We start from the raw sequence: 10,568 nt of genomic DNA, 5'->3' as shown, positions 1-10,568 counted from the left end.
TAGAGAGTCACAGGGGTAGAGTGAACATTGCAAACAGACTCCCCCCTGCTTTAGGGAGGAAAAGATACAGGTATCCAAGTCCACATTGGTAAAATGGGAAGTTAATGACTAATCTGATAGGTGTCACCTTTTCTCCCAGTTGTTTGGAATGAGAATGGAATATTATTTCTGGAGGACATGCTGGAGAGGGAGACAAAGAAGATTTGGGAGATGTTCCCTTTATCTTCCAGGTGGCGGTTTATCATCTCCATTTATTATCTCGGGCTTTTCCTGGAACAGCTCCCCAGGATGTATCCTTATCCTTTTGGATATCCTTAATCCACATACCTTATATGGGAGACCACGCTGCCTGGCAGCCCTCCCTGCCCCCCAGGGCAAGCAGCCTCCAAGAACTTGCTGATCAGTCCTCCCTGCCCCCTAAGATAAGCAAGCTTTCTGATGATTCAAGATAAGCCTGAGCAACCACCAATTTCCTTATCCTGCAACCAAGACTCATGGCGCCAGTTCCCCTCATCCTAAGGGACATTCATTAACCCATTGAGATAACACCTTCCCTTCCCCTTCCCCAGCTAATTTCCCAGTTCAGCCCATATAAGAATCCCCGTGGAAAAATAAACTTTTGCAGCTTGATCAGAGTTCTTTGTCTTGCTGTCATTCTTCATGTCTCTTGTCCCATCATTCCAAGTCCCTGGGAGTTCGAGTCTCCGTCTCCTGCTCTGCAGGCCGGGGCAACCTTGTGAAAAAAAGCTGCTGTTTTTCTGTACTCAGGCCTAGACTGAGTATAAACTGGAAGACAAAAAGTGACCTCTAATAGGAATTATCTAGAGGAAGGGTACTCATTAAGTCTGTTAGGTCGTCTGCCTCCATTTATAGAAACAAGCCAATTAATTGTGTGTATAAGTTTCCACACATCGGGTCACCTATACACAGGTTTGGCCCTGATAAAGGGAAATACATATGCCTGCCTGATCCTGCTTGATTATGGGTGATAACTTCCATGGACCCATGACTTTATAAAGTTTAGAAATAGAGGTGTATGATACCTTAAAATCATTTTTGGCTTTTATCAACCCTTGTTCCAATACAAGTTTCAGCAGATGAGGAGACTACCTAGACAAATGTATACAGGCTATAAGGAGGACAGATGCCTTCATTTGAGTCAATGGTCCCTGGACTGAACCAAACCAATGTGAGCCACTAAGTTAAGTTCTACAGAAAAAAAATGCATCTATGCATGAATTATATTGGGCATTTCAATTTATTATTATTTTTTATTATATGTATGAGTGTATTGTCTGCATGTATAGAAGTGCCCTTGTATCATGTAATGCCCACAGAGGTCAGAAGAGGTTGTCTGAGTCCCTGGAACTGGAATTATGGATGATTGTTAGCCACCATGTGGGTGCGGGGAATCGAACCCAGGTCTTCTGCAAGAGCAGGCATTGTTCTTAACTGATGAACCATCACTCCATCCCCTATCCTTTTCTGCTTTATAACTCTTTTTTTTTTTTTTTTTGTCTTTTTGAGACAGGGTCTCCCTGTAGCCCCAGCTGTCCTGGATTCACTATGGAGACCAGGCTGGCCTCGAACTCACAAAGATCTGCCTGCTCCTGCCCCCGAGTACTCTTTTATACTATGATTTACTTAATGTTTTGGGTGGCCTCCTTATTTTGAGTTTGTTTATACTTTCTCTAAACCAACTACTTTTTACCCTGTGAAGATGTGGCCAAATTGGTGCAGAAATTGAAACAAATTTCAAGAAAGTTCACTTTTGGTTAAGCCATAAGTCCCTTACATGATTGCTATATGTGAATATATAGCTGTTTGTAACATTCTTTATTTGGAAATCAGATTCCTAAATCCCAATATCATGTCAGTTTAAAAGTACATTGCAGAGCTGAACTTTTGAATTGTTGTGTGAGACTTTTATTCATGCTATCTTTTTAATAAGCTTTTGAGAATCTCCAGAAATAAGTTTTAGTTACAAATTGTTGTTTAACTTGAAATCTTGTCAAGTCCACATATAACATTCCTATTGGAAGCTATATTTATATTTTCTTATAAAGTATTTTTGAAATAATAAAATATTAGTATAAAATAATCTATTTCAGGAATTTTGTCAGATATTTTCACTTCACTAGCTCCTAATTGAAGACTTTGTTGACCCTCCTACCCATTTTTTTTCAAGGAGTGAAACTGGACTCTTCCAGAATCAGACATACTTCATGTACATCACAATCACAGTCTCAATGGCTCCATTGCAGAGTATAAGGATGACGACAGAACTGTTTGGAAAGTATTTTTCAGAGCTCAAGCCTATCTAAAGCCTGGGAAATATGTGCCTTCTTCAGTAATGTGGATTATTTCAAAGAATGGACCAGTGGAGAAAATATAAGTAAATAAATAAATAAATAAATAAATGAAATAAAATCAACCAGGACTAGGGGAAATAGTATGATAACTTAAAAAATACTTTCAGTTACATAAAGAGTATGTTTTGTCTAAAATATATACATGGGTCAGAGTCTCCTTGAATTCTCTTGAAAATTAATATGTTCTTATGATATATTTTGAAATTAGCTTTCATTAAAAAATATCAAATATCATATATCTCAGACCTGAGGAAACTTAGCTGCATAGCTTCCCTATTCTAATATTCTAAAAAAGTGATAATATGAATGCTAGATTTCATGTAAAAATATTATTTTAACCTAAGTCACACTATTGACTGTTATGTGGTTAAACATCATCTAGCAGAGAACTTAAGACTTTCCTATTCCTGAAAAGATTTCAGAAATTATTTGTTGAATAAATTTTTATACAAAAAAGTTCATTTTTATATTATGTAATATTTTACTGTGACTTCATGATATAAAGTACATGTCATAAACTATTTTTGACAGTGTCTGCTGTAGAATATAATGCGTGAGGATAAAATAAGGTAATCCTAGGTCAAACACAAACAAATAGTTCATGTCGGCTGTATAATAATATAATACCATTATACAAATGCTTTTGGCGTATATTATAAAGATGATAAACTATCTTAATTAGAGTTGAATAATTTTCTCCATTTGGATGTTATCTGCAAAATTACAGATTCTGTTGACCATTGATACAAACACAAAGAGACAAAGCAGACAAGTTAAATCTGTATGCTAAAATATGACTGGAAAATGGCCCTGTAAATATGTTCCTAAACTTAGACTAGAGATGCTCTTAGGCTTGAAAATTCTTTCTGAAGTTAATTAAGAGATTCTTATCTGGACAGAGTTCCAAGATAAGTGCCTACTGAGTGTTCGTGTCTGAATGGGATGCCCAAATAACCCACTTCCAAGGTCAAGCTAACACTGCAGAAGAAAGGCAGAAAAATTATGAGTGATAGATGATGGAGAGGGGTCCTGAGAAATATGGTTTTCTGATAATGGTGTGGCTCTCACAATCATGAGCATATAGGAGATATGGGTACTTGAATAAGATCATCTAACACATAGATACACAGACAACACACACACGATATGAAAATAAGAGGGGTACTACTCGGCAAAAGCGGTCAAGGAATGGGAGGGACTTAAGAGTGTAATGGGAGAAGGTGATTATGATCACAATGCATTGTATATATGTACGGAATTGCTCAAACATTTTCTAAATTAAAAACACTACTGGCTTCACATTCCAATGAATATACTGCACTAATACAATTGAATGGTATAAGTGAACAAATTACATGTTTGTGACTTATGTGTACTGTCAGTGCAGAAACATAACTCTACCTTAAAGAGGATCAGAAGTAGCTTATTCTGGAGTTAAATATAAATGACCAAGGTGGGGGAAACACAGATGTAGGTCACCCCAAATTTTACTTTTCAAAGAAGCCACTATTTATTAAGTTTTTATACAAACCCTAAAAGAGATCCATCAATCAAGAACTTTTGAAAATATACTGGTGGAAGCATCAGAGACGTGCTCATAGCAAAACAAGGAGACTTTTGTTATAGTCCTTGGTTCTGTCTGAAAACAATGCTTCCTTGCCCTGCTCTCCAGGACCCAGTACTCACAATTTTTTCTGCCATTCTTCTGCAGTGTTAACTGGACCTTGTAAGAGTGTTATTTAGATGTGCCATTTAGACGTGACACTTATCTCTGGAACTCTGTCCAATTAAGGGTCTCTGCATTAACAGCAGAAAGAATTTCCAAGGCTAAGAGCAGTTCTACTCTAAGATTATGAAAAAAATATTTATAAGGCTATCTTCCAGTATATTTTAGCTCTTGGGTTGGCAAAAGCTAGTGGTCTGTTAATATATGCCAAAAAGGTTTTGTAGCTCACAGAAGGTCAGGTACACCCAAAGGTGGAAAAGACTGAGTTTTTAGGTGACTAAGGATAGTCCAAGAAAAACTGTAAGTAAGGTTTGGATCTGTACCATTCCTGTACCCAGTCCCTGAAGTGTTAATCAGGTAACCAGTCTTGAGGAAGTTCCATTGAAGACACAGGTTTTGTTGTTATTTTGGGGGGAAATTTTATTCACAACACTGAGTAGTCACAATAAAAATGACAGTAAATTAGGAAATAGCTTAGAATCTCTGAAATACCATGAAGCATAGTCAAGAACAGAGATGAATAAAGAAGCAAATGAGTTAATTTTGAACATTTTAAAGTTGCTATTGCTAATTATAAACGAAAATAGAAATGCTAACAAATATAAATTATAGGAAGCACAGTTACAAGAGTTAAACTTAGTTGTATATTCTGTGATATTGATATGGTATAATGCCAATATTTGGAAATAGATTAAATGGGGTATAGAATCCATATGACGACTTGTTGAATAAACTGGTAGAATTGAATAGGTGAAAACTGTTAAAAAATAAGTACTAAACTAGGACATTTGTTTTCAATTTTAAACACACTGTAACACATATAAGGAAAGTAAATAAATGCAAGTATAGTTTTAAATGAATAATGTACAGTTCAGAAATAATGTATGATTTAAAGAACATCTATATAGTGATCATTATGAGTTTAGAATAAAACACTTTCTAAAATAATGTTTAAATAGAAGAAAGATACTTAAAACTGAGATTATCGGCTATGGCGATAAAATTCTAAAATAAAATTTTAGTATTGTATCTGAAAACATTTCTGGCATGCAGCATAAAATAAACTCATTGTCAACATTATGTCTTAGAGAGTTATTTTCCAAAATTGAATTAAAGATATGCCAATGGTTTAATTCAAGAATTTATTTTAAACCTTCACAAAGGTAAAATGTTCAGATAAAAGACAATAACACAGTATAGGGAATAAAGCTACTTTTATGGGGAAAAGAAACATACCCATGCATTTTCGTCACTCTGTGTGTGTGTCCAAGTATTGTTTTATTACTGGCTTTTATACTTTAGAACATACATAGTACTCGCCTTTAGTGGTTTTTTTAAGTGTTTACTAAAACTTATGTTGACAAAGAAATCAGAGCTCAAATTGAGAAAGCTATCTTGAGGAATAAACACCATAGTTATATAGTGGAACGTCTATCCATTTGTACCTTCTTTGTTTGTTAAGGCACCAGCAATAAACTCTGCTAAATAATATCCTAAATCCTGCCCTAGATACTTGCCTTTGTAAATGTGCCTTCAGAAGGAATTTGCCTTTGGTCAACTTAGGATACTTGCAATCGTCGTCAAGCAAACTGGAGCTTAAACCCAACAATTCTGTAACAGTAAAGAATAACATTGAGGGGCACTTATAAAAACTGCAAAGGAACTAAATTTGGGACATGAGTTCTTTGGGAGGAGGTGGTCTTGAGTTCACCACCTGCTTGAATAAACTTTCTCAATATTTCCAATTTATCTCTTGGTGCCTTCTCTGCATGTGACTCATCCTATGCCTCAGCTTTACATAACAACTTGATAAGTTTCAAAGCGATGCATTTTTAGAGTTTAGCAGGTGCACACACAAGGCCTATTACTGCATACAGACTTTTAACGTGATAAATCTATAGGATTATCAGTTGCAAATTTGTGTAAGATGAGAGTATAGGTCTTACAAAAGTTTGAGAACACATTCAACTTACAGCTTGTTTTGATGAAAATATTATAAAATATTAGACTTCTATGTGAAAAAAGAAAGCTTTAAAAGTCTATAGAAGAAAAGACAATGTTTCTGTATGTCACATGTAGACATACATTCACAATTATGAGAAGTAGGAGTGTGAGCTTCAATAACTATTCAGTATTTCTCTTCCTTATAACTTTATTCCCACAATGTCACCAACTTTATACCATTTACCTTCAATAATATATGTAAATTCAAACCAGAAAAACTGATTTTAATCCTTCCAGCTATTTGAAAAATTGTGGTTTAATTAACTGAAAATAGTTTGATATACATCTGTATATATTCTTCAAGCACCTTGCATATTTGAATTTGACAGTGAAATATAATGATAATCAGCAGAAATCTTCACTATTATCTTCAATGTATCACACCCAATCTCTTATCACATTGACATGGAATTATTTTTTATTATGTGAAGCTGAGGAAATTGAAGCTTAAGAATTCACTTACTTACTAAGGATAGTACATCTAACAAACTATTTCATGTTTTAAAAATAATGAATTCTAAAATTGTTGCCATTGTGCCAAAATTATCTTTCCATAATATAATTGTCTAAAATTTCATAGTATATGAAAACAACAAATACAACAACAAAAACAACAAATACATTTTATTCTTTTACATAATAGTTGCCTTTATGAACATAGATATTTAGTGCATGGGTTTAACATGTGTTTCTTAATATCCAAATTGACACAGGCTTCTAAAACTGCATTCCTGGAAATGTCCAAGAACACGTATGAGTATAGGAAACCTATATGCATAGCAACAAGGCTGTAATTTGTATGTACAAAGAGAAATCAATGTTCTCCACAGGGCTGGTTCCAGGTGAGCTCTATTGATGCCCCAGATAGATTCCCAGTAGGTTCAGCAGCACCCTCAGGCAGAGTCCTATTGAATTCTGGGAGTATGGAGTGGGTAGTTGGTTTCCTGCTATCACCTTGGCCTGTGGTACTCAAAGCATGCTTCATCACCTAGTGGCCACAGCCCTAACCCTTCAACAAAGTGACTCTCAGACCCAGCTGGGGATCTGGCCTCCCAAGTTCACAACTTGTCATGTTCTCTTTACTGTAACAGACAAATCCTGTTACTAGTTCACCATTCTTTGTAGTGAATTTTTCCTGTTGAAATTTTTGTGTGGTTTTTGTCTTGTAACTGAAGTCTGATTATCATGGTGAGGTGGTCAGGAAAGGCTGTCAGAGGAGAAGGGAATTCTTCTCTTCGGCCTCCAGAGTTAAAGCCATAACCAATGGCTAGGTGGGAGTTAGAGAACACTGATTCAGACTCAAAATAGGTAGGATTTGGGCTCAGTGGTATAACACTTGCTTAGCACACCTGAGGCCCCAAGTTCAATCCTTACTACCACCAAAAATAAAAAAGAGGTATACTGGATAACTTTAGTTATCAACTTGACACACTGGGTAGATGGAGCCTCAATTGAGGAATTGTGTCCATTGAACTGGTCTGTAGTCATGTCTGTGGGGCATTTTCTTGATTGTTGAGTGATGTGGACAGGCCCAGCCCACTGTGGGCAGTGCCACTCTGGGCAGGTGGTCAATGAAGTACTTAAGATTAAAACGGTAAAGAAGACTTTACATGATTAGCAACACTATCATCTTAACCGTCTGGAGCCCTCTCTCTTTTCAGCAACTCTAATGAAAGCACTTTTCACTTCGTTTTTTTTCTAAGACTACAAATGAGTGGGTTCAGCATGGGGATCATAATAGTGTAAAACACAGAAGCCACTTGATCCTTTCCCAAGGCGTAAGACTTACTTGGTTTCAAATAAGTAAATATCATAGTGCCATAAAATATTGTGACCCCCTCAGAAGGTGAGAGGCACAAGTGGAGAAGGTTTTTGCTTTCCTGAAGTGGAACTGATTTTGAAAATGATAAAAAGGATGGACACATAGGATGAGGACATTGTGATCAGGGGCAGCAGGAGTGTGGAACCAGCCAAAATAAATATGATGACTTCAGCATCGTACATTTCACTGCAGGACAAGGCTAAAATTGGAAATGTGTCACAAAAAAAGTGATGGATGATGTTGGAGTTGCAAAAATAAAGTGTACTTAAGTAAAAGACAGTGACAGAGGAACCCATAGTCCCAATCATGTAGGATCGAGTGAGGAGGGCAAGGCAGCCTCTTGTGGATATGAGAACTGGGTAGTATAGAGGGTTTCAGAGAGTTACGTAGCAATCACAGGCCATTGAGGACAGAAGGAAACATTCAGCAGCTGCCAGGAAGACAAAATGTATACCTGGGTGAAGCAGTCCATGAAGGAAATGTTCTTCTTGGACATCAGCAGGTTCTCTAAGGTTTTAGGTGTGATGACACTTGAGTAACTGAGGTCCAGGAATGACAGGTGGGTGAGAAAGAAATACATCAGGGTGTGAAGATGGGCATGTAAACAAATGATGAGAATCATCCCTGTGTTCCCCAGCACAGCAAACAGGTATATCAGGAGACCTCCTTGGAATCTGTCATTCCCATCAGGATGAAGTTAGGCTCAGTTGTATAATTCCAGCTATTCACTATGAACTGTCCTAAATTGTTGAGAAATCAAGTGATGCTTATCCTGAACTATTTCACAAATAATTTTTGCATATGTATGTAATAGTATTTTTACAATTACTTTTGGTGCTCTCAAAATTTATACTGTTTTACAATGCTATATGAGTGTAAAATTATTCACTGACCAAATAAACAGGTGTTACATTGATATTTAAACATGATATCATAAAGGTTAGCATACTTTATAATATCAATAAAATTGTTATAATTCTAAATGAATTCATTTAGTAACACATTTAATGTGCATAAAATGTTACTTTGTGCTCTCCAGCCCGCAGGTCTCTCTCCTGGGTAAGCCCATTGCACCCTCCGCACCTTGACTCCCCCAGCCTCATTCACCCTCCCCTGCCGGTCTCTCCTAGTTTGGGTCCTGTCCCATCCCTAGTCTTGGAGCCCCAGACACCTGGGGAACCAATACTGCTCCCTGATCCTTTTCATCCAGACCAAGGTAGTGCCTTCTCTGGGCCCCAGGAGCACTGCTTCTGGGCCTGGCCCCACCCTCACCACCCTCTGTTTACCTGGGCCTAAACAGCCCTCCAGCATCTTTGCTGGATGCAGGGGCTAACCTTTCCTCTTCCTGATCCTTTGCATCCAGACCAACCCAGCCCCTCAGTGCAGTCCCCAGAAGTCCTTGGGGCCTCTTCCCGCCCCATCTGCCTTTGCATCTCTGGGTAGCACAGTCACCAGCTGCCCTAGAACAGCATCTTTCTTGGGCCAGGCTCCAGGCCAGTCCAACCCTCAAATTCCTGAGGCCAAAATTGTTCCTGGATGGATCCATACCTTAGGAGAAAGAATGAAAACATCTGACCCTCATCTGAATAGGGCTTCTGTGGGAACTCCTGAAGACAAAAGCAATCTCACCACTCCAATATAAAATCAAAAGAGAGAACTGGAAGCTTAGAGGAAAGAGCTTTTCATGGCCAAAACGTAAACCACAAAGACACATAAAGTTCACAAAAAGAAGCAGAGCTAAACTTGAAAGCCTGGGTCTAGTCACAGAGAAAAAAATAATAACATGAAAAACCAAAATAACACATCCCCACCAAATACCAATAGTCCTCTACAGGAGTACAATGAGAACCCCCTAGAGATAATGCAGGACATGGAACTCAAAAGAACATTTATAAACATGATAAAAGAATTGAATTTAAAGAACACACAAAAAAAGAAATCAAAGAACTGAAGGAAGGTAAACTTCTAAATTAATTCAGAAAAGAGTTTGAAATATTGAAGAATATTCAGGATGAAATGAAGAAGGAAGTGAAACAAGCAGTAAGCAAATTAGAAATGACAGGAGAAAGCCTCACCAATAGGATGAATGAAATGGAAAACAGAATATCAAGACTGGAAGATAAAGTGGACGAACTAGACCACTCAAGCAAAGATTATGAAAAATTTAAGAAATCACAAGAATGGAATATGCAGGAATTGTGTGACACCATAAAAAGACCAAATTTATGAATCATAGGCATACAGGAAGGAGAAGAATCCCAAAATAATGGCATGGACGAACTCTTCAACAGAATCATGGAAGAAAATTTCCCAAAATTAAAGAAAGACATTACCATACAAATACAAGAAGCATATAGAACACCAATCAGACAGGACCAGAAAAGAAACTATCCATGGCACACCATAATAAAAAACACTACACATTCAAAATGAAGAGACAATTCTGAAAGCTGCAAAAGAGAAACAACAAGGCACATATAAAGAAAAACCCATTAGGATTACAGCTGACTTTTCAATGCAAACTATGAAAGCCAGAAGAGCCTGGTATTCCAGACAGAACAGTATGGACCTAAGTATTCCCAGTTTGAAATGACCACAGATGCCAACCCAGAATACTATACCCAGCCAAAATGTCTATTATAGT

General features: G+C 37.2%; 1 pseudogene; it reads right to left on the bottom strand.

The window, feature by feature from the left end:
- Positions 1-7,728: 7,728 nt before the first annotated feature.
- LOC108491485 lies at positions 7,729-9,235 on the bottom strand (annotated as a pseudogene).
- Between the last annotated feature and the right edge of the window lie 1,333 nt (positions 9,236-10,568).

This window comes from Nannospalax galili, unplaced genomic scaffold, assembly GCF_000622305.1.
Source record: "Nannospalax galili isolate Female #2095 unplaced genomic scaffold, S.galili_v1.0 scaffold583, whole genome shotgun sequence".
In the NCBI taxonomy this organism is placed as follows: Eukaryota; Metazoa; Chordata; class Mammalia; order Rodentia; family Spalacidae; genus Nannospalax; species Nannospalax galili.
The sequence above is the reverse complement of the archived record's forward strand: the minus strand, read 5'-3'. Positions and strand labels throughout refer to the sequence as shown.